We start from the raw sequence: 23942 nt of genomic DNA, 5'->3' as shown, positions 1-23942 counted from the left end.
TAGCTGGGATTACAGGCACCCACCACCATGCCCGGCTAATTTTTGTATTTTTAGTAGAGACGGGGGTTTCACCATCTTGGCCAGGCTGGTCTCGAACTCCTGATCTCGTGATCCACCCACCTCAGCCTCCCAAAGTGCTGGGATTACAGGCATGAGCCACTGCACCCAACCTACAATTTTTTTTAAAAGGCATTTCATTTTCATCTCACAGGAAGGCCATTTTAGAGGCTACCCTTGATTTAACACCAAAACTTCTTACAAGAGCACAAGCCCCAATTACCCAATCCATGGTGTGCACTTCATTCTCCTTATACTCGCCCACATAAACAGTGTCCCTAGCTCCTTACCACATCAGAAGCTGCACCTGTCACTCTCAGGAAAGCACATGGGGTCTCCAGGAATTCAATCTATGCACACTCAGGAGCAGCAGGCTAATTTTAATTCTCGCATTTGATGATCATGGCTAAAGTACAGCTAATTTTTTAAGTTCAAAGTAAAATCTAAGTGGCTTCTAGATTAATATCTCTATTTTAGAGATACAACTGATTAACAAACAGATAATGAACTGCCACAGCAGGATTGCAAACGTGGTTTAATGATGGGAAATTTGTGAACCTGATAGAACACATCAGCAGGTCAAATGTGAAAAAGCATAAAATCATCTCCAAGATTACCTTTTTGGCATTTGATAAAATTCAACTCCCTTTCATCTTTTGCTTAAATCCAGGAATACAAAACTACTTCTTCAAAGTAATTTAAACTATTTTAAACCAAAAGCCAACATTATGCCTTCTAGAAAGCATGAAAAGCATTGCCATTAAAATCAGGAGTAAAATAAAACAATCTATTATTCTCACTCAGTTATTAATGTTCTAGAATTTCTGATTTAAAAGAGAAGTAATCATTAGTTGTGGGTAATATAATTCTCTATCTAGAGAGTGCAGGAGAATCTACTAAAAAGTTAACTTGATTAAATAAAAAACATAAAACCTTTAGAAAATAATGAGTAAGACATAGAACTTCTCCACTATGGACTACTGACCCCATTCATTTCAGAACTGGTATTCCTCGAGTGGTCATCTGCAAGCTTTGTGCTCAAATAAACTCTATACTTAATCATATTTTCTGAATCTCATTTGTTAAAGTTGACAATCTTCATGATAGAATGTTAAGCAAGGAATCTAAGATCCAAAATTGCATATGATGTATTTATCATGTGATCCCAATTTTATTTGAAAAAACAAAAGTCCCATTCTACTGCTCCCCAGCTAGGTAGCTTAGGACAAATCCATGAGTCTCTTAGGAGACCGGTTCCTCCAACTCCTCCAAAACCAAGAGGGCCAAGCTTGGACCCTTCTCCTTTCTTCCCCTCAATTCTAAGCATTGGATAACAGCATATAATCAAAAATTAATAAATAAATATAAACAGAAGTATGTCTGTGTTAATAATTTAAGACAAAATATAGAATTTTAGTTGTTAAAGCAAAATTATTTTTGGATTAAAGATTTTTTAAAAAATGAGTATCTCCTAAATGGGTGATATATTTTATATCTGACTCCTTAGATAGTGATAGTTCATTAGAAATAGACAGCATGGTGAGAAATGAGCACACTCTCTTAACTTCTATGACTAATTTGATCTGGGCTTGCATGCCTGCAACAGGAACGCCCTCCACCTGTTGTCAGCCATCCCATGACTTGGCATTAAAGACGCCCGGACCATTCTCAGCCAGCAAAAGGCAGTCAAAAGCCTAGATCCAAGAGTGTCTTGGGAGAGCATGCAAGGTTGTCTGATGTCTGTGTTGCACTGATGGTACAGGAAATTGATTTTTGGAGTTCTTTTTGCAAACTTATATAGCTTCTATGTATGCATAGCTCAAAAGTTCCTGCCTTCTTCTCTTAGATTCAAATAATAATTGAGCTTTTTTTTTCACAATTACCTCTAGATTTACCAATCCCTACCACTGTAAATTTTAAAACTGTGCCCAAGCCATGATGAAAGAAAAACCTCAAGCACAGTAAGCCAGACCGAGTTAGAAGCAAATTAGGTCTGAGTGAATCCACTCAAACCCTGGCAGTTAACCAAACTGCTCAAGCTCTGCTCTGTCATCCAAATTCATTCTGCCTTTGTGGAGGGAAAAGGAACACAATTTCATGCCCAGAGTATTTAGCTTTTGTGAATTTTATCCACCTTTCTGAGACTGGCAAAACAGGCTACTAGAGAGGGCTTCAATTCTTCCAGGCAAACATTTCATATGTGAAAAACATGCTCAATCAATGAAATCTGAGTTTGTGTTATTAATAACAACAAATGAATTGAAACTTTCTTTAGAAATGACAGTAACTTGAAACAACTCCTGTGATATCCAAATTAAGCCATGTTATGTGATATTTTAATCCCAGATTTGTATAGCATGTACTTGGTCACAGGATTTTTTCCCAAATGATTTTTTTCCATTCTCCAGATTTTCCATAGTCAGTAATATTATATAGTTTAAACCTAAAGTGAAGTCATCAAAACAGAGTCTCTCTTTATGTCTGTCTCTTCCTTAATTCTGCATATAGCAGCCTTACTGTTTTATTATTATTATGTGGCTATTCCTATAAAGCAATGAAAATATACAAATGCTAGCTGAGTTTTTTTATAGCTCTGAACTTGTGTGCACCCATCATCAGCCCCTCTAAAGGAGACCTTTCATTATTTTTACAAATGGAGCACATTTCCTTGAGGTTACCATACAACCACACAGCCAGCAGTGATGCCACTACTAAGAAGAGAAAGATAAGAGGTTTTGGGCAAACATCACTGATGACACTGGCCAGTACTGTTTGACTAACAGCCCTGTCAAGATTAGGCACCCTATCTATGTTTTGTTTTATTTTCCCCAGATATCTTCCTCCTCCCCCATTCAAGCAAGTAGCCCTGTACTCACTGCTTCAGAGGAGGGATATGGGGGGCTGAGGGCAGACCTGTGGGCTTTTTTGGCTTTTGTTTTAAAAACTTAAACACTAAGAGCACAGAGGAAAGGTTAAAGGGCATTAAGTCTGTATCATAGACCCAATATTGAGCAGAAGCAGGGAGGAGACTGGAGCTTTACTCTGACCCTTGCCCCCATTCCAACTCCTACTGGCTGGTAGTCAGGGCAGAAAAGACAAAATGTCTCATAGGTCCTGAAAGCAGAAGGAACCTTGCTTCCTGGCAGAAGGCAATGAGACCTCAGAGACTTCAGGGAGCTGAGGCTGCTGTACCCATGAGAGGCAGCTCAGTGGCACTGTATATGAAGTCACCCATGGACAAGGACAGTGGCTATTTCAGTGGCAGCCGGGGAGAGAGGAAGTAAGACCTGCAGCTGCAACACCACTCAGAGAGCAGTAGAAGGGAACCCCATGAAGATATGAGGCTAAATCCTTTTTCTGCCATTCAACTGGGAGACTCAGTAACAACAATAAAAATTATCAAAGAAGCTAATATTTGTTAGAATTCTTATTCTAGACCATGTACAGTTCTAAGCCTCTGACATGAGTTGTTTCATTTAATTCATACAAAACCTATTTGGTAGGTACTACTGTTACCCCTCTATAATGTAGATGAGGATGCTTAGGCCCAAACAGGCCAAGTATCTTGCACAAGGCCATGCAGATTATAAGTAGTAAAGGCAGGATATAAATGAACCTAAGCAACCTGACTCCAGATCCCAAACTTATAAAATGAAATGAGGGAAAATACAGAGTTATATTGCTTGTACATCCAAGTCTATGGCAAGTCTATTTAGTTCTTCTCAAACTTGTCTCTTTGTCTAACAATAGAGCCACTCTTTCACACAAAATCTAAAACAGAGCCCCAGTATATAAGACAAATAAGAGCAGGACTGCTCAGTAAAAGCCGAAGTAAACGACAGAGATCTTCATTCCTCAGCATCTCCCTCACCCTGCAGAGGCCCCAAACACTCCTGGAACACAGTTTGAAAACCCCTGTTCCCAACCAATATCACTCTGAATTATGTGCTTGAGAGACAAAAGCAGCCCAGCTAGAACACCAACAACAGCCAGCATAATCAAAGGAAAAAGGCAAAAATAATCCCCCACTGGCAGTTACAGAGGGCCATTCCAATCTGGGCCCTGACACTAACCAGCTCAAGTTTGAGCACTGGAGGGCCCAGAGGTGGTGGAATTCCAGGCTGGAGCAGAGAGTCAGGAATGAGGCAAATCCAATAAACAGGCAGAGGCGGGAAGCAGAGCCAACAGGGCGCCGGGGCCAGCGGTCTGTGGTGAGCAAGGCGGCTGCAGGAACAGAGGTGGGAGCGAGAGGGAGGCCAGCCCAGGAACTGCTCCCACGGCTTCAGGCTGTCCAGATGCAGTCTAGGAGATGGCAACAGTGAAAACTTACGAGTATTTCAATAACCAGTGTTCTGGGGAAGAAAAAAACCAACTACACTGCCCTCTTTCTCACCAATTCCAACATTGCATTTTCCCCACGTACAGTCACGTACGATTCAGTGGCTGATAGTGTCAGACTCAACAGCCAGAAATGCCTGCCTTTCGGAGTAGTGTGGGTGACAGTTAAGAGTGCCAGAATGCCTGGACTCACATCCCGGATCTCCTGCATACTAGCTGTGTGACCTTGGATAACTTACTTAACCTCTCAGTGCCTCAGTTTCCTTATCTGTGATATGCAGATAATAAAAGTACCTACCTCAGAAAGTGGGTTGTGGATAAACAAGTTAGTACCTATAAATTGCTTAGAACAATACCTAGTATGAAGCTCTTACTAAATGCTAGCTATATTATCATTCTCTTATTTTGATAGCTTTCTTCTCACTCATGACTGCTTTCTCTTTATTCTTCCATGCTGTATTAGTTTCCTACAGCTGCTGCGACAAATGACCACAAACTTAGTAGTTGAAATAATACCAATGTGCTACCCTACAGTTCTGGAGGTCAGAAGTCTAAAATGGGTTAGTAGGGCTACATTCCTTCTGGAGGCTCTAGGAAAGAACTCATTTTTTCTCCTTTTCCAGCTTCTAGAGGCTTGGCTCACAACCTCTTCCTCACATCACTCCTGTCTCCTTCTTCTAAGAACACTCGAAATTAGACTGAGCCCACCCAGATTATCCAGGATCATCTCAAGAGCTTTAATTTAATCACATCTGTAAAAGTCCCTTTTGTCACGTAAAGTAACATATTCACAGGTTCCAGGCATTCAGACTTGGACATCTTTGGGAGATCATGATCTAGCCTACAATCTCCACCTCCCCAAAGCCTAACACTGCAGACTGGGAAGACTTGAGGAGCCCTGGGGGAAGAAATAGTAATATTAGTAGCTAACTTTGAGCACTCAAGATGTGTCTGTCTCTATGCAAAGTGCTTTAGGTGAACTATCTCACTTTGGCCTCAAAGCAACCCCATACAATTACTATTGCTATTTTACGCAAAGGTCAGTTGCTCATCCAAGGTTGTACTAGGTAAACCCCAGGGAAATTTGATTCTAGAGAATCTTGTATTTGACGAATAGAGTGTCCAGGCTCTATACCTTAAGCCATGATAACTGGATTCGGGGAGTCGGGTGGGGAAAGATCATTAGAGACCTCAGAGACTGTGCCACAAGAGGTATACATGCCCCCTGGCTGCAAAGAGACAGGGGGTCCTGCAGAGGCCATGCTAAACTACACACAAAAGGTCAAATGTCCAGAACATCTCCTCCTACTCAAAGGAGAAACCTTGGGGTTACTCAATAATTTCTTCAAAGGCAGGTTTGGACCAAAAATCTAAGAAGAGATCACTGAGGCTTGCCACTACTTGAGGAGGAGAAATGAAACGTCCATTCTTGCCCCCAGACCAGCCTTGCAGTTCCAGTCGAACTCCCACAAGAAAAGAGGAATTCAGTTTCCCTAGAAAGACTTCCGACTGAGTCAGATTGATGCAGACCCTCCAAAAACACGCCAGGAAGGCTTACAATCCTGGTAGTCCACCAAATGGCCCCCGCCTATAACAGTTGATCTATACTAGGACCAAACCACCGGCCACCCTCCACCCCATAACAGTTATGAATATGTAAGCCCCCACGTGCCAAAGATTTCAACATGAGCCCAATGGTTTCACCAGCACCCACCTCTTTTCCTACCAGTTCTTACACAGTGAATGCTCAAAAAAGTGTGGCTGACACAGGATGGAAAGGGGCAAGCTAAACAATTGCTAAGCACGTCTATTATGGTGGTTGAACTATCCACAGCATTTCAAAACCTCAACTGCTAAACAATTTAGCCAGATCACTATCTGAAACTTTCTAATGAGCTGAGTTAAAGCTATTAGGTTTCACCTAGCCAAAAAAAAAAAAAAAAAAAAAAAGGACAGTTATTTGTCTTGGGTCATGAGCCCAGAGGTTAATGTAGGATAGCACAGTGGTCAAGAGAACAGACTCTGGAGACAGCCCACTTTGACTGGCTCCTGACACTGGCACTTCCTTGCTGTGACTTTACGCAAATCACTTGACCTTTCGTTGCTTCAGTTTTCCCATCTTCAAAATGGGCATAATCATGGAAGTCCACACTCCCTAATCCAAATTCTGAGCAGCCAGCCAACTGTGATTCAGAAGCTTTATGGATTTTGTAATGGTAAAAATGCATATGCCATATATTACATAACACCTTCAATAGTATCTGCAGCAAATAAAACATGCCCATAATTTCTGAAGTAAAAATGTATGTGTAGTTCTCACCAAGTGAGAAAAATAAAGACTGTCATAACCTCACGTCAGTTCAGACCAAGTTTTGTAGCCAAATTTATGAAAATCACAGTTTTCAGAGCTTTTTTGATTTTGGAAATACAGCTAAAGGATAAGATCTCTCACATTGACTGTGTAATATATAAAAATTAAATGCGTTAATTGATAAAAGTGCTTGGAGTGGTGCCTGGCATGTAGTAAGCACCATAGTGTTACCAACAACAACTTCTATTATTTTCATGTAAAATTTGGAAACTTTAAAGTTATGACTAAATTTCATTTGGAAACCAGTACACTTTGGAGATTAATAGGTATTAGCCCTTTGAAACAATCCTCTAGGGAAGGATTTTCTGAGATGATGAAAATGTTCTATATCTGCACTGTCCAATACAGTAGCCACTAGCTGCATGTAGCTATCAAGCATTTCAAATATGGCTGGTTAATTTCATTTAACTAATTTCAATCCAAACGTAAATAGCCATATGTGGCTAGTGACTACCATGCTGGACAATGCAGCCTCCAAGGGCTTGGTTCCCAATCTGGCCCATGAAAATCTATTTAAGCCATAACACAGATGAATTATAGCCTCGGTAAAAACCCTGCATTCTGCATCCAGGGAGCAGAGAGGAACACACGATGCTAGAGAGAGTTCTGCCCTTCTTTGTAGGCCACATGGTTGGCCTATAACAAAATGCATCTTTGATATCTTCTTCCTCTCTTTCTCCATTCCATACTCCTCCATCTCCAACTCTCCTCTTTGGGCCTTACATAATTAAATCACATGCTTCCCTAAAACCCTATCAGAACCTTCCAGCCCTCCTCCAGAAGCACCATCCTTCCTAATCACCTGCCTTCCCTCCCCTCAACCAAACCCCTACTTGCTCAATGCCCCAGATCTCAACTGAACGTTGGGAGGAAAGCAACTTCAGCAAACAAATTCACACTCTTAGCTGCTTCTACTGTTTTTGGCTTTTCCTCTGCTTCTCCTTCTGAACCCAGAAGCTCTGTTTTATTGTTCTTCCACCGCAGAAGTAGTTCCGGCAGAGAGAGAAGGCGTTAAGACTGAAGCAACTGTCCTATATAGGCGCCTGTCAGCCAAGTGTGTGGAACACACACGCGCGCACACACACACACACACACGTGCAGCAAGCCTCACTGTGCAAATCCCTCCTCTTGCCCAGGCATGGGAAACATCCCCTGTTGTCTACTTTAGAAAACTCTTCCACCATGCACAGTATTTTTTCAATCTTCTTTTATTCATTTAGAAAGTTACAGGTAACAAATTGCACATCAAACAGTTTTTTTAAAGTATACAACAAAAGCCCAGCGAAGAATGTGACTAAGAATGGTTGTAAATAGAAAAACAAAACCAACCGCCTTCATTGGAATCTAGCTTCTAACCCACTGGAGTATGGAATTTTTAATGACAGGTCAAACTTGGACCACATCCCAGGAGTTTATGTTACTAAGAGGACTGGAAGAATGTCCCTCCAGTTCAATCTCACATCTTACCTGGTCCCAAGGCATGAACCAAAGGTGATTATTAGACATGGCTCCTGGGTATAAAAGGAATTTCTCCCATGGGGCTGTAAATAAAGGATAGTGTTAATGGTAAACATTATACATTCCTCTAGCTCCTTTCAATTCTATTATATCCTTCTCCAAAGTAGATATTTATGTTGTAAAACCAAAGTCTTAAGATTTAATACTGGCCCACAATTATCTCTAGAGAGTCTTCTAGCTGCAAGCATTTTGTCATGAAAGCCACATGCCTTCAGTAGGGAAAATGAGACATCTACATAAATAACTCCCAGAAGGTAGAGAGCAGAAAGGGCCCTGGAGAAAAAATGCTGCAGAAATCAGAGCAGGGGGAGGTTGGCTGTTTCAGGAAAAGCCTCACACCACCAGCAAAACACAGTTTGAAGGATGGTTAGACTTTAGAGTGGTGGATGTGGGGGAAGATGTGCCATCAGATGGTCTAGATGACAACACCATCAGACATTCTTCAGAAAAGTATTCATGAAGACATTGATGCACACAATAACCTAGAGATAGTCCACCTCTCTCCTCAATGACAACTGGGCACCTGTACAAGCATCTATGGGATCACCTGCTTCCACCTCTCAAGTCAGGCTCTCAAAAATTCTCCCTGGTGGAGTCAAGCATTCTTGGCCTCAGTAGTGCCCATTCTGTGGCAGCGGCCCTGCCCTACCTCTACGGGGGGTATAAGAAACATGAAAACACACCAATCCTGCAGAGATCTAAAAGACCTACGGGCAAATTTTGCATAATGCAACTGAAATTATGACCTTCGTGCAAATAAAACTTTTCGAAGACGTGAATCCTACTTAACAGGTATTCAGGGAACTCACTATTTAAAATGACACTGATTAATCACTAAATGAGTCTTACACTGAATAATTGGTTAAGTCGGCTGAACTAAGTGTCTGATGGTTTAAATACAGAGCAAGGGGCGAAAGCTCCCACAAATTTACGCTGTGCACCTAACATTCGCCACGACAGAAGACTTCTTGCTCTAGTGTATTTATTACCGTAGCATTAAAGGACTTGAAGGCAAAGCTAGCTATTCTAGTTATCAGTTAGAGCGGGACCTGGTCCAATATTGTATTTTCTAGGACTTGATGTACACAAATCTCTCCAGGAACAATCTCTTGAGCACTTTCCTTGAAATACTGCTGCTAAGTACCGCCACAAAAAGAGCTTATGTTTTTCTTTGCACTGGCCACCTCTGCACCGTACTCACAACACGAAGGGGCGACCTGAGGCAGGCGTCTGGAGTGAAGGCACTGGCAGGGTGTCCTTTAGCCCCTGCGAGGGCGGCCTGCATGCCCTGGAGGACCGCCCGCCTCGGGTCCCCCGGCAGCGCGAGGACACTTTTCCGCCAGGTACGCGGAGTCGGGCTGCTCCCTTCGGCGGGTCGACTGCCTTGGGAGAGAACCAGCCCATCCTTCCCCTTCTCCAGTCCTCAGGAACCGAGCTACAGAGTCGCCTTCTCACCTCTTGGCTCCTGGCGAGTCTCGCCGGCGTCCCCAAGCGCAGCGTCCCTCCGGGACCAGCCGTCCGCGCGCCTGTCGCTAGCGGCGTCGGGTGTCCCCGCTACTGTGTGTCAGCTGCAGAGGCGATGCCCAGGAACGCGCAGGAGCCAGGCAAGTGCCAGAGAGGCAGAGCCCGGGAGGCAGAGCCCGGGCGTGCCGCCGCTGCCCCTCCCGCCGCGCGAGCCCGCCGCCCGCCGCGTTGCCCACGTTGCCCAGCGTTACCGTGTGGACCCGCGCCGTCCACAGTCCGCGCCCGCCGAGATGTGCGCGCTGCCGGGACAGCGGCGGCTGCGCGGGCGGCAGCGGGGCCCCCGCCCTGGGCTGGGCTTTCCCAGAACTCGCCCGCCCCGGGTGAGAGGCCGCTAGCGCCGCCGCGGGCGGCCGGGCGGGGGAGCGGCCTGTGCCGGGCCCGCCCCCGGCTCCTGCCGCGCGGGGAAGGCGGGCGCGGAGCGAGGACCCGGCCGCCTCCCCCGGAGCTGGCTGCTGGCGGCGCGACCCCTTCCCAGACCCCTGGCCCTAGCCCCTAGGAGCTATCCTTTCTGGCGGGAGCCAGAGAGAGCGCTCCTGGGGCGCCCCGCTCCGGGAAGGGCGGGAACTCTGCACACCTCAGGCGGCGGGAATTTACTCTCACACTACCCCAGGGAACCACCCCTGGTTGACAGATATGGAAACTGAGGTTCACGGCAGATAAAGGACACGATCAAGGTCTCTGTAGTAGATAGCAGCACCAAGTCTCGAATCTGTTCTGTCACTCGTTCATTTAATACATATTCATTGAGCCCCATCAATGTGCCCAGCGTTGTGCCAGGCTCCGGAAATACTTTTTCTGGTAATGGTGGCCATCCAGGACTGCGGACTCCAAATCCAGTACTCTTTCATTGCTCAAGCAAACCTGAAAATCTTCACAGCTAGAAACTACAAGGTTTGCACAGAACCTCCTTAGCCACTGGAGCGGCTTTTATGAGTCTTAGGAGAGCCAAGGACCTGGAAAAAAATCAAATCATCATCCTCCTCCCTTTCCCCTAAACCTGTGCCTCCTCCCTCTACCTGTTCTAATGGAAGACCATTCCCTAGGCCTGACCTCTTCTCCTACATCCGATCAGGACCCATTCCTGTGGCCCATATCGCCTCCCACTGTCCTCTCCCTTGGACCAAATCAATCCTTCAAACCACCGCTGTATTATTCTTCCTCTTTTACAACTTTAATCTATGCAGAAACCTTCATTGGCTCCCTATTGCCCTCCAAACTAACTCTCCATGGCTGTGTAACCCAGCATGCCCTGGCTAATAAGGATCACCCAACAGAATGTCTCTCCCACTCCAGCTCTGTACCTGAACTTAAGCTGAGCCTTCTACCTGGAGCATCTCCTCCCACACACTTTCCTCCTGCTCATGTTTGACCCTTTCTTTCGGGTCCCTCTTAAAAGTGATCTCTCCTTCTTGGAGGCTCCAGAACACAGGAAAGTTTGGAGCAAGAAAGCACAGGAGGCCCAAAGAATCCTGCTGTTAAGAAAAATCTGCCAGTCTGGTCCTTAAACTGTCTTGCTGTTTTCTCACCACTAGGACTTTAATGAAAACTAACATGACTGCCTCCCTGGAGAGCTGATTTCAGAAAGGTCTCTGCAGAGGGCTCTAAAGAAATTCTTTGTTCCTTAAGATCTTGGCATTTTAGCACTAGGACAGTGAGAAGTGGTAATTTACTCAATCCCTGAGGCTATGTTATCCTGAACAAGTAAATAAAGGGCTGAGGAAAGAGGTAGCATCACACAATAAACAAGGTAGGCTATTTATTTAATATACAGTATTATATTATGATTTTATAATTCATTTAATGATCGAATAATATCAAACTTCATCCATCATCTGGCACCTCCAAAGACTTTTTTTTTTAATTTGGCACGTGGGAATAGATAGCTACAAACTGGTAGATGCACAAGCAGTTAACACTGAATCCTCCAAATGAGTCATTGCATGATTAGTAAGCAAGGCAAATCTAGGTCCGTTGAGCAGGAAAGTTATCCAAGTGTGATAATCACTGTGGCCCCATCCCTAGAAAGGGGTGCCTTCCTCAAATCTTTGCAAAGAGAGCAGGTCCAGATCAGTGTCCTTTGCTCGCCCCATGGCTCCCTCTCTAAACGAGATTGGAGGGAAGTCGTGTCCCCGAGGCTGCCTCACCACATTGGAATGTCTGAGCTAACAGTACTTCCAGAGTGTTCATTGCTCCTCTGAACAGCACTGCCCAGACTTTCTGGAGATTTTAATTCACTCCCCAACCTCGCCAACAGTTGCACACAAGGTGCCTTTTTTACACCCTGCTCTCTGTTCAGTGAAACACACAAACCATCTCAGGGGAACAATGGCTCCATTCAAGACTTTTTCAGAAGGGCACCATATAACCTCCACTCTGTGGGCTGCTGCCAGCCATTATCTAGAGGAAGAAAGACTGTCAGATAAAGCGCCTGAGAATTGGGAAAGCACTGGATAATTTCCATGGAAAATTCAGCTTCAGTAAACTAAGTTATGCATCTCTTTATACAAGACCATTCTGCATAGACAACAACAACAGCCCCAAGAAACAATCCTGTGGAGACTTTATTTCAATAAAGTGCATCTATGTTTGAAATTTCAGAAGAAAACACACATGTCTTTTGAGCTTATTACATTACATAATGGTCTCCAGTCAATGGAAATTGATTTAAATACATGATAAACATAGAGACTAGGGAATTTAAGTAGTAAAATTATTTTAAGAAACGGAACCATCTTCCCTCTTTCTTTCTGCCTCCCCTATCCTGTAATTTTCAGAAAGGAGGTGGGGGCAGTGGTCTCTGACTTCATGGTGGTGGTTGCCAACAGGAGGCCCCACACCCTCTACAGCGCATATTACAGAAGAAGGATTGGCGCTTTGCCACACTCAACAAGCCAGCCATCAGTTAACCCGTTCATAAACAAACCATTAGTTTGGGAACTGAGTAGTCAGTGTGGGCACCATTGACTAATGCATTGATCTTTGTCAAACAGCTGCTGATCGTCAAACAGAGGAATTTGCCAACAGACAACTGGGTAGCACAAAGGCCAAGGAAGGACTGAAGGAACAAGGCAGCCCTCAGCTTTTCCAGTTGCCATTTCCTCCCTTTCGAAGTCACTGCATCAAACTGTACCGGGCTTACTAGCTGTCTGCAAATAGACTAGCGAGTTCAGATGGTGAGCAGAGAGCCAAAAACACGCTTCCTAGAGTTGTCTTGTATGTGAGGTTAGATGTACTAAGGCAGTTTAAGGTTGATGAAAAACAACCAGCTTGTTAAAGCTGTAGGTATCTCTACCTGTGTAACATGGTTAGGAGTGAGGGTCCCCAGGGAACAGTAAGCAAAGCAGGGAAAGATGATCTTAAACATCCTCTCTCAGCGCAGCCGGTGTTAGGGGAACAGAATTTGGTGTGGGACCACTTGAGTTGGATGCTCAGATCCACCCCCAAGTTGTGAGCCCTCGGACAGTTTACTTATCTCACTGTGCCTCATTTTCCTCTAGGTAAATTGTACCTACCTGATATGGTTTGGCTGTGTCCCCACCCAAATCTCGAATTGTAGTTCCCATAATTCCCACGTTGTGGGAGTGACCCAGTGGGAGGTAATTGAATCATGAGGATGGGCCTTTCCCATGCTGTTCTCGTGACAGTGAATAAGTCTCACGATATCTGATGGTTTTATAAAGGGGAGTTTTCCTGCACATGCTCTTTCTGTCTTGCCTGCTGCCATGTAAGCTGTGACTTTGTTCCTCCTTGCCTTCTGCCATGATTGTGAGGCCTCCCCAGCCAAGTGGAACTGTGATTCCATTAAATCTCTATTTCTTTATAAATTACCCAGTCTTGGGTATGCTTTATTAGCAGTGTGAGAACAGACTAATACAGTACCCCTCAGCGTAATTGTGAGGATTAAATGAGCCAGTGTATATGAAAACACTTAGAACATATAAAGGCTTATTACTTAAATAAATAAAACTCAGATTTTTATTTTCATTTAGACTTATGATATTTAAAGGCCATAAACCCCTTTGAATATTCCAAAATCTTGTCAATCTTTTGACAGAACATTTTTTTCTTCTTGAAACATTCAGGAATCTCATTGTAATACCTGGTTCAGAGTTGTTGTCAGCAAAAGTTGGGACAAGCTCAAATTGTTTCAAGGAGCCATAATGAAAAATTATAAAAGCACAATTAAAAAAAAAAAGTTTTAGCAACACTGGAATTCCAAAGCATAGACATTAGAAACTTCTTGTTTTTCTTTTCGAGGTAGGGTCTTGCTCTGTCACCCAAGCTAGAGTGCAGTAGTGTGATCATAGCTCACTGTAACCTAGAACTCCTGGGCTCAAGTGATCCTCCCTCCTCAGCCTCCTGAGTAGCTAGGACCACAGGCAAGCACAACCATGCCCAGCTAATTTAAAAAATATATTATTTTGTAGAGATGATGTCTTGCTATGTTGCCCAGGCTGGTCTTGAACTCTGGCCTCAGGTGTGGAGACTTCTCTAGATGTAGTTTTTAAGGTTTTATGTTGTTCTTAGTGGCCAAAATGCACAGTTTAAAGAAACAGGAGAGAATACAGAATGCATTTTTCAAAAGTAGATGCAGCTATATTTCCAGTCCCACATCCTCTTCTAGAACCTTGCCACTGATATCAGGTGAAGTCTAATTCCCCTTCTCTTGAATATGGGCAGCCCCTTAACTAATAAAATGAGGTAGAAGTGATGCTTTGTGGCTAGAGTACCTATGTCATGGAAGTTGAGACAGCTTTTGTTTGCCTATCTTGCTCCAGAACTCTCACCCAAGAACCCAGATGACATGTTGTAAGGAAGCCCAGACCACCTGGAGAGGCATGTATGATCCCAGCTGACAGCCAGCATCAACCTTGAACATGTGGGTGAATGTGCCTTCAAGGGATTCCAGTCACTAACCTTCAAGCCATTCCAGCAATAGTAAATAGAGCAGATCAAAGCTGTCCCTGCCATGCCCTGCCCAAATTGCTGGTTTTTGAGCCAAATAAATGGTCAGTCTTTTAGGCCATAAGTCTTGGGATAGTTCCTTACATAGCTTTCATAACTGGAACAATAGGAATGAATGTTGAGAGGTAGGTAGAGTTAGTTGAAGCTCGTGAAAGTTTTCTTCTGCTTGCCTGTATTTTCACAATGAAATGGTAAACAAAGTCAGCTGGACGTGGTGGCTCATGCCTGTAATCCCAACACTTTGGGAGGCCGAGGTGGGCAGATCACGAGGTCAGAAGATCGAGACCATCCTGGCTAACACGGTGAAAACTCGTCTCTACTAAAAATATAAAAAATTAGCTGGGCGTGGTAGCAGGCGCCTGTAGTCTCAGCTACTCAGGAGGCTGAGGCAGGAGAATGGCGTGAACCTGGGAGGCGGAGCTTGCAGTGAGCCGAGATCGTGCCACTGCACTCCAGCCTGGGCGACAGTGAGACTCTGTCTCAAAAAAAAAAAAAAGAAATAGTAAGCAAAGTCATCAGGTGAGACTGAGAATGGGGTAGGACATGCAGAAAGTTTGAGAGAAAAGGTATGAAGTAATCATCTTGGAAAGTGAGAGAGCAAATGGAATAGGGAAATGCACTGCCAGGTATTAAATGCTCACCAGCGTACAGTGAGGCCAGTCACAATGATTGTACATTTTTCTTCAGCCAGGTTTAGCTGCATAGGTACAGGAAAAGAAAAAAATGGAGAGTTGGATTTAAGTAGGGTTGTTAACAAAGCAAGAAAGGGTCAAGGGCTTAGGATACACGCAAGGACTGTTTATAATGATTGATGATAACATTAAACCAGGAAAGGAAGAAAGTGAAGATATGAGGATGGTTAGAATCCTCATAGCTAAAGGTGAGGTTTACCGTGCTAAAAGTTTTGTACAACGATGTGTTGTATTTATGTTCACAAAACCTATGGGTGGACACTGTTATCATTTCTGTTTTAAAGATAAGGAAATCAGAAGCTCAGAAAGGTTAAGTAACTTGCCCAAGTTTACACAGATATCTAGATTTGAACTTAATCTGGTCCTAAAGCCATCCTCTTACCCCAGCCTTCCCTGGACATCTGAAATAGCTTCTCCCACACTGAGTTCACCTTGCTGACCCCAACACTACATCATTCCTTGAGTCTTCTACAGGGAAAGGTAGTTACTAGGGTAGAAAGAGGAAGGGCTGCCTAGCTCCTGCTGCCCCACCGCCACTTTTCCCATGGCCTTCCCGAGAGAGTCTTTCTGCTTTCAAAACTTAGGACGCTTGCATATTCCACTTTCTTCCTGTCTTCACTGAAAACTTACCAATGTCTTACCTCTTAGCTTCTTCTCCAGACTATTTCTGGCATTATTCTAAAGGAGTTCCACCTCCCTGCCCCCTTCCATATTGAGACTATGTGGTGTCTTTCATGAGGGCAGGGACTTGTGCACACTTTATCTTAGCCTGGAATACCATACCTGCAAAATGATAGGTTCTCAGTCAATCCGGGAAACTCTTGCCTCAGTGCTCTTATTTCTATTCAAACTCAGCGGAGAGTTTGCAAGTGAGGTTATACCTGAGCCCTCTAGGGTCTCCCTTCTGAAATTCCCTTTCACTGACCACAATATTCCCTTCGGCTTCCACTCTTAGTCTGACATGTCTTTTTCTTTAGCCTTATTTTCCAGAAGCAGCTTCTCACCCTATGCTATATCTGTCTCACCCTGACAAAGACACTGCATGCAGTGTATAAAAGAATTACTTCATCAACCAGAGCCCAGTGTTTGTGAAATGTGTCCCAAACCTGTGCTCCCGAGCATCTAAAATCTGCATTTCTATTCTGATTCCTTTCTCCCTTCTGTCCATCTTTTCCGCCTACCCTCCCAGCCCTTCTGATGTCCTTCGGATCTCTCTTTTTACCTCGAGATAGCTACCTCTCCTGCTAATGGGTCTTGTTCATGCCACATGTTTTTATAATTTACCTTTTGGCCTGAATTTGTTCATGATTTTGGCATAGATTTTTACTAATATAACAAAAAAGTGGGCTGGTAACAGTGGCTTATGCCTGTAATCCCAGCACTTTGGGAGGCCAACGCAGGCACATCGCTTGAGGTCAGGAGTTTGAGACTAGCCTGGCCAACATCGTGAAACCCCATCTCTACTAAAAATACAAAAATTAGCCGGGCTTGGTGGCGCACACCTGTGGTCCCAGCTACTCAGGAGGCTGAGACAGGAGAATCACTTGAACCTGGGAGGCAGAGATTGCAATAAGCAGAGATGGCACCACTGTACTCCAGCCTGGGCAACAGACTCTGTCTCAAAAAAAAAAAAAAAAAGTGAAGAAACAGCATCTAAACTCTTTATAACCTTTACAGTCTACCCAGAGATAATATATCTTCTCTTCCAAGTTTCATGAACATTTACAAAAATGGGTTCAGAAAATCTCAAGGAATTCCAGGAAATATATAGGCCATATTCTCTGACTAAAATGCAAGAAAACTAGAAATTAACACTAAACATTTAAAAGCAAAAAGCATCAGCTGCTCGACAATTAAGACACAGTGTCCTAAATAATTATTGGATTACAAAGGAAACCCAAATTATAATGAGAGGTTTTTTGGAACATAACAAAATGAAAATATTGCATAATCCAAATTAATGAAATATGGCCCAACAGTAATCAATAGCAAATGTGTATCTTAAATTTTTTATTATTAAACAAGAAAGAGTAAAAATATATGAACTGAAAATTTAAATTAAAAACACCAAAGCAATTCTAAGAAAAAATAAAACAAAAATAGCAAAGATGAAAGCCTTAACCAACTAGAAGATAAATCCAAGAGCTGGTTCTTCGAAAAAACATAAAATGCTTCTTTTTTTTTTTTTTGGCAGGGGCAAGGAGGAGGATGGGGAGTGGTGTGGGCATTAAAAAAGAATAACACTTCTAGAATATATAGCCAAAAATAAGACACTAGCAAACTTAGAAAAAGAGAATTCTGCATAGATATGTAACACTTTAATTATAAAAGAATACTAAAATAAAGTCTAAGCTAATGAAGTTTTAAAATCTGGATTAATGTATAATATTCTGAGAATTTTTATCACAATTGATCCAAGAAATAGGAAAATATGTATTTTGAACACTATGGCTGGGTTTGGAGAATTTTTTGTAATTTTGTTTTCCCAAGTTAATAGCCATGAACTACCTTTGCCCAGCCTTTGCAGCTAAGATAGTGACAGATTACCCAGCACCATCAGCCAGGCGTACCTGTGCAAGATTTAAATTCAGAACTGAAGTATTTGGACTTGTAGCTGCTGTTAATCGAAGTGTATATTCAGAGCAATTTGAGTTTATGCTCCCCAGTAGCAGTCCTCAAACTTTTAGCCCAAATAAATTCTCTCTCTCTATATATATATGTGTATATATATGTATGTGTATATACGTATGTATATACGTATATACATACGTATATACGTGTATATACGTATATATGTGTGTATATATGTATATACGTATACATACACGTATATACGTATATACCTGTATATATATGTATATACGTATACATACACGTATATACGTATATATGTGTATATATACGTATACATACACGTATATACGTATATATACACGTATATATACGTATATATATGCGTATATATGTATATATGTATCTATATAGATATGGAAAAAATATATATATATATGTTTTCGGGGTTTTTTGTTTTTTTGTTTGTTTGTTTGTTTTTGAGACAGAGTCTTGTTCTGTTGCCCAGGCTGGAGTGCAGTGGAACGATCTTGGCTCACCGCAACCTCTGCCTTCCAGGATCAAACAATTTTCCTGCCTCAGCCTCCTGAGTAGCTGGGATTACAGGTGTCCACCATCAGCCTGGCTAATTTTTTGTATTTCTTTTTAGTAGAGATGGGGTTTCACCATGTTGGCCAGACTGGTCTCCTGACCTCAAATGAACCGCCAGCCTTGGCCTCCCAAAGTGCTGGGATTATAAGCGTGACCCACTAAAGAAGTGAATAGGCCAGGCGCGGTGGCTCACGCCTGTTATCCCAGCACTTTGGGAGGTCTAGGTGGGTGGACCACAAGGTCAGGAGTTCAAGACCAGCCTGACCGATATGGTGAAACCCTGTCTTTACTAAAAATACAAAAATTAGCTGGGCCTGGTGGCAGGTGCCTGTAATCCCAGCTACTCAGGAGGCTGAGGCAGGAGAATCGCTTGAACCTGGGCGGCAGAGGTTGCAGTGAGCCAAGATCACACCACTGTACTCCAGCCTGGGTGACAGAGTGAGACTCTATCTCAAAAAAAAGTGAACAATCTGAAAATGTACAAAATACATTTTGCTGTTGAGAATGACAGCAGAGACACTCATGAGCTTTTGAGAGCAACCATGAAGCTGGATTTTTGGTGCCAAGGTGGCTTCAGGGCTGGTAGCAGGAGACTCCAGAAGAAAGAGCTCCTGGTAACAGTGCTAAAATATACTTCCAGTGTCTCTGACGTGGCTTGAGGAATTGTTCTTGGAAGCCTGTCTCCAAGCTGCTCAAATTCCTTTGGGAAATTGCTTTCAAGCCTAAATTACTTTCTGTTGCTTTCACCTGAGAACACTGGCCCAATAATCAGTGAAATAAATGAAAATATTTAACTCATTAATTAAATATTTACTGAGTGACTCTTGGGGGCATAAATTATTCAAGATACTGAGAAAACGGCAGTAACAAGTACTGATATAATCTAATGAAGTATTTATCAAAGAATCCTCACCAAAAAAAAGCTTTAGTGTGATTGAAGTATTTTCACCCAATACGAGTTTGTCAATATAAGGAACTCTGTGACCAAATAAATTTGAATATGCTGGAGGTTTACAAGGCACAATGACATAACTATGAGAAGTCCCAGAGTAAGTGATTATTTAACTGCATTTAATCCAGAAATTCCCTAATTTATAAAGCATTGCACGGAACTCTTGTTGTGAAATGCTGCCCATGGGCCAGATAATTTTACCATTTGGTTCTTCCAAACTTTCAATTGACATAAATAAAATGCTTATAAAATATCTCCCAAAGAAAAAAATATATTTCAAAATTATTTTAAGAAGTGACATAAACCTGATTCCAGAACTTATTAATAACAAACATAGCACAAAAAGCGCTACCATAAATCCTTATCATTTATGAGTCTAGACATGAAAATTCTACAGTACAATCAAGCCAAATTCAGTAACATACTATAAAATCATGTACTCTGGCCAATTAAGATATATCACACATTTTAAAGATAGTTCAATATTAGCTAATCCATTAATAAAAGATTACCAATACATCAAAGAATCAAATTGTCAAACAACTGAAAGACATTTCATAAAATTAAATATCACTTTCTTCCTGATTTTAAAAGCCTTATTAAAACAAATAATAAAAGTGCATGCTCTTAATAAAATTGCAAATAATAGCCATCACCATACAAATGGTGAACTACTTAGAGGAGAACATATTAAAATTAATGCCAGACAAAAATGCCCAATTATAACTATTATTCAATATACTCTGGATGTTTTATTCAATATAGTAAGACACAAAACAGAAAATAGAAATATACCTCCTGAAAATGGGGAAATAAAATTATAATTACATACAGAAAATGTGATTATGCACCTAAGATAATCCAAGACAATTATTTAAAAAAAAACTCAGAATTAATGAGAGCTTAGTATAGAGCCTAGATACAGACAAATATTCAAATATCAATAGCTTTTCTACAGAACACTGCTATCTACTTAGCAATATATTGGGATAATTCAACCAAAACACTAAAACGTATAAGCAATGGTAGCAACAGAAATTTAAAAATGGAAATTAGGAAAAATCATAATGATGTATATAATTGTGTGTGTATATGATTAATTTGGAGAAATTAGGGAGATTTGAATAAATAGGGAGAGATACAATATGCCTTCATGGAAAGACTTAAAGATTAAAAATGCCAATTTCTATTAAATTAATATCTAACATTTAACAAAATCCCAATGGGATTTTTTTAAAACTCACCAGAAAATGCAAGTTAGTTTGCTGAAACTAAGGTGATTACATTGAATTTCATTATAATGAAATTTTCTCTATTTTTGCTTTTGTTAAAAAAGTTCCCATATTAAGCATTTTTAAAAATGTGACTGAAAAATTTTTAAAAACTTAGAAAATAAATGATTAGTTAAAACAATGTTATAAAAGAAAGACAATAAGGTGGGCACAGAGGTGACATTTCAGCACCACCAGTGACTGTCCACTGGAAGAGCCCATGTGGTTGCAGCGAGTGTCCAGTGGAGGCTGGGGTGTCCTCTCTAGGGACCTTCCCACACCTATTTAGGCTTCAGTGTATTTGGTATCCTTTCTTCATGTACTTAAGAGACAGCTGAGGGCCAGGGATGGTGGCTCACACCTGTAATCCCAGCACTTTGGGAGGCTGAGGTGGGCAGATCGCTTGAGCCCAGGAGTTTGAGAGCAGCCTGGGCCACATGGCGAAACCCAGTCTTTACAAAAAATCTGAACAAACAAACAACAACAACAACAAAAACCTAGCAGGGCATGGTGGTGCATGCCTGTAGTCCCAGCTACTTGGGAGGCTGAGGTGGGAGATTATCTGACCCAGAAAGTCAAGGCTGCAGTAAGCCATGATAGTGTCACTGCACTCCAGCTTGGGTGACAAAGTGAGACCCTGTTTCAAAAAAAAAGAGAGAGAGAGAGAAAGAGAGAGGTATCTGAGGCCAACCTTAATTTATTTCTTCTTTTAGATGATGTGATCGTTTTCCTGGGTGCCCAAAGGACTGTTTAGTTTTCTTTGAGGTCTGATATACAAGAGCCACTCTTGCACAGTGGATAGAGGAAGGAGACATACTCTACAAAATAAAAACTTTACAACTTCTAGACCAAAATATAAGATACTATCTCTGTAGTCTCAGGGGAGAAAAGGAGTTCTTAATGATTTTTAAAAATCTAATTAATAAGAGAAAATTGGCAAATTTGGCTTTAACCATATAACCTGTATAACCATAAGGATTATTAACAAAGTTAAAAAAAAGTCCAAAATCAAGAGAAGAAAGTTGCAACATGCATAACAGACAAATTACCCGTATCCTTAAAGAATGGAAGTAGGAAAAATAGAAAATGGTCAAATTATATAAACATATCAAAGCATGTTTAACTTCATTTATAATCTGGGAAAAACAAATTAAAAATTGTTCAATGAGATGGCTTTTTACACCAGCTACTTAGCCACCCCACCCCTCCCCCCCCGACAAAATTTCAAGTCTGGCTAGAACAAATGCTAGAATTAGAAAATACAGGAATTAATATACTGTTGGTGGGAGTGTAAATTGGCAAACCAATCTGAAGAACAGTTAGGCAATATCTAGTAAAGCTGAAGATATTCTTATACTACAAACTCCAGTTCCACTTCTATGTCTGTATTCGATGTCTACATATATACATAAAGAGATGTACTATAAGTCCTTTGCAGCTTTGTTGGTAATTGTCAAAACAAAAACCAACAGATTGAAACAAGCCTGAATGTACATCTATTGAGGAATGAATTAATGTTCGTTTCTGTTTACTCGTGATAGAATGCAATGCAATTGCATTTTAAGTAGATGAATTAGATGTATAAGTATCAACATAGATATATTTCAAAAATATAATGTTGAGTGAAAAAGAAAAGTTGCCGAATAGTATGCACAGTATAATGCCATTGCTATACATTTTAATTAATTAGTTAATTAATTAATTAATTACATTATTTTTAGAGACAGGGTCTCTCTCTGTCACCCAGGCTGGAGTGCAGTGGCGTGATCATAGTTCACTGCAGCCTCTAACTTCTGGGCTCAAGTGATCCTCCTGCCTCAACCTCTCAAGTAGCTAGGACTACAGGCATGCACCACCACGCCTAGGTAATTTTTAAAGTTTTTGTAAAGACAGGTCTCGCTATGTTGCCCGGACGGGTCTTGAACTTGTGGGCTCAAGCAATCCCCCTTTCTTGGCCTCGCAAAGCACTGGGATTATAGGTGTGAACCACCATGCCTGGCCTGTCATGGCTGTAAATTTTAAAAATAAACAAAATAAAATTTTATCTGGTTCATGGGCAAATATGAAATATAAGTGTAAAAACATGAATGGTACTTGTGCTCATGAGCTTCATGACAGTGATTCACCTCTAGACAAGTAAGGAAATAAAAGGGTGTGAGAAAAGGTACAAAATCACCTCAATTATATCTGTAGTGATTCTTGGTCTTTAAAAATATCTGAAGTTGGACTTCATTAAAATTAAAAACTTCTGCTTTCGGAAAGATAATGTCAAGAGAATGAGAAAACAACCCATAGACTGGGAGAAAATATTTTCAAAAGATACATCTGATAAAGGACTGTTATCCAAAGTATACAAAGAACTCTTAAAACCAACAATAATAAAATGAACAACGTGATTTTAAAATGCACAAAAGACCTGAACAGACACCTTACCAGAGGAGACGTATAGATGGCAAATAAGCATGTGAAAAGATATTCAACATTATATGTCATTAGGGAATTGCAAAATTGAAATAACAATGAGATACCACTATACACCTACTAGAACAGCCAAAATCCCAAACAATGACGACTCCAAATGCTGATGAAGATGTGGAGCAACAGAAACTCTCATTCATTGCTGATAAAAATGCAAAATGGTACAACCACTTTGGAAGATGTTTTGCCAGTTTCTTATAAAATTAAACATGCTCTTACCATATGAACAAGCAATCAGACTATTCATATAAATCAAAAATTATGTCCACGCAAAAACTCACACATAGATATTTATAATTCAAAAATTATGTCCATTATAAATTATAGATATTTATAGCAGCTTTATTCATAATTGTCAAAACTTGGAAGCAACCAAGACAGCCTTCAATAGGTGAATGGATAAATACACCGTGGCACATTCATACAATGAAATATTAGTGCTAAAAAAAGTAACTATCAAGCCATGAAAAGACATGGACGAACCTTAAATGCACATTGCTAAGTGAAAAAAGCTAGCCTGGAAGACTACATACTGTATGATCCCAACTATACGACATTCTGGAAAAGGCAAAACTATGAAGACAGCAAGAAGATCAGTGGTTGCCAGGGATTCG

General features: G+C 41.5%; 1 protein-coding gene across 16 annotated transcripts in view; it reads right to left on the bottom strand.

Annotated features, from left to right (window-relative positions):
- Window positions 1–23942, bottom strand: part of PLCE1 (phospholipase C epsilon 1) — a 444022-nt gene that overhangs the window by 344846 nt on the left and 75234 nt on the right. For 7 of the 16 annotated variants that reach the window (XM_063727669.1, XM_054522660.2, XM_054522668.2 and 4 more), the window contains one exon: window positions 8234–8307. The exons of 2 other annotated variants lie outside the window; for them this stretch is intronic. The gene's annotated coding sequence lies outside the window, so the exon portion shown is untranslated. Of the gene's footprint in view, window positions 1–8233; window positions 8308–9739; window positions 10117–23942 lie in introns of those variants that run through there. 7 more of the 16 variants (XM_054522665.2, XM_063727671.1, XM_063727672.1 and 4 more) reach the window with 3 other exon arrangements.

This window comes from Pongo abelii, chromosome 8 (genome assembly GCF_028885655.2).
Source record: "Pongo abelii isolate AG06213 chromosome 8, NHGRI_mPonAbe1-v2.0_pri, whole genome shotgun sequence".
Taxonomy (NCBI): domain Eukaryota; kingdom Metazoa; phylum Chordata; class Mammalia; order Primates; family Hominidae; genus Pongo; species Pongo abelii.
The sequence above is the reverse complement of the archived record's forward strand: the minus strand, read 5'-3'. Positions and strand labels throughout refer to the sequence as shown.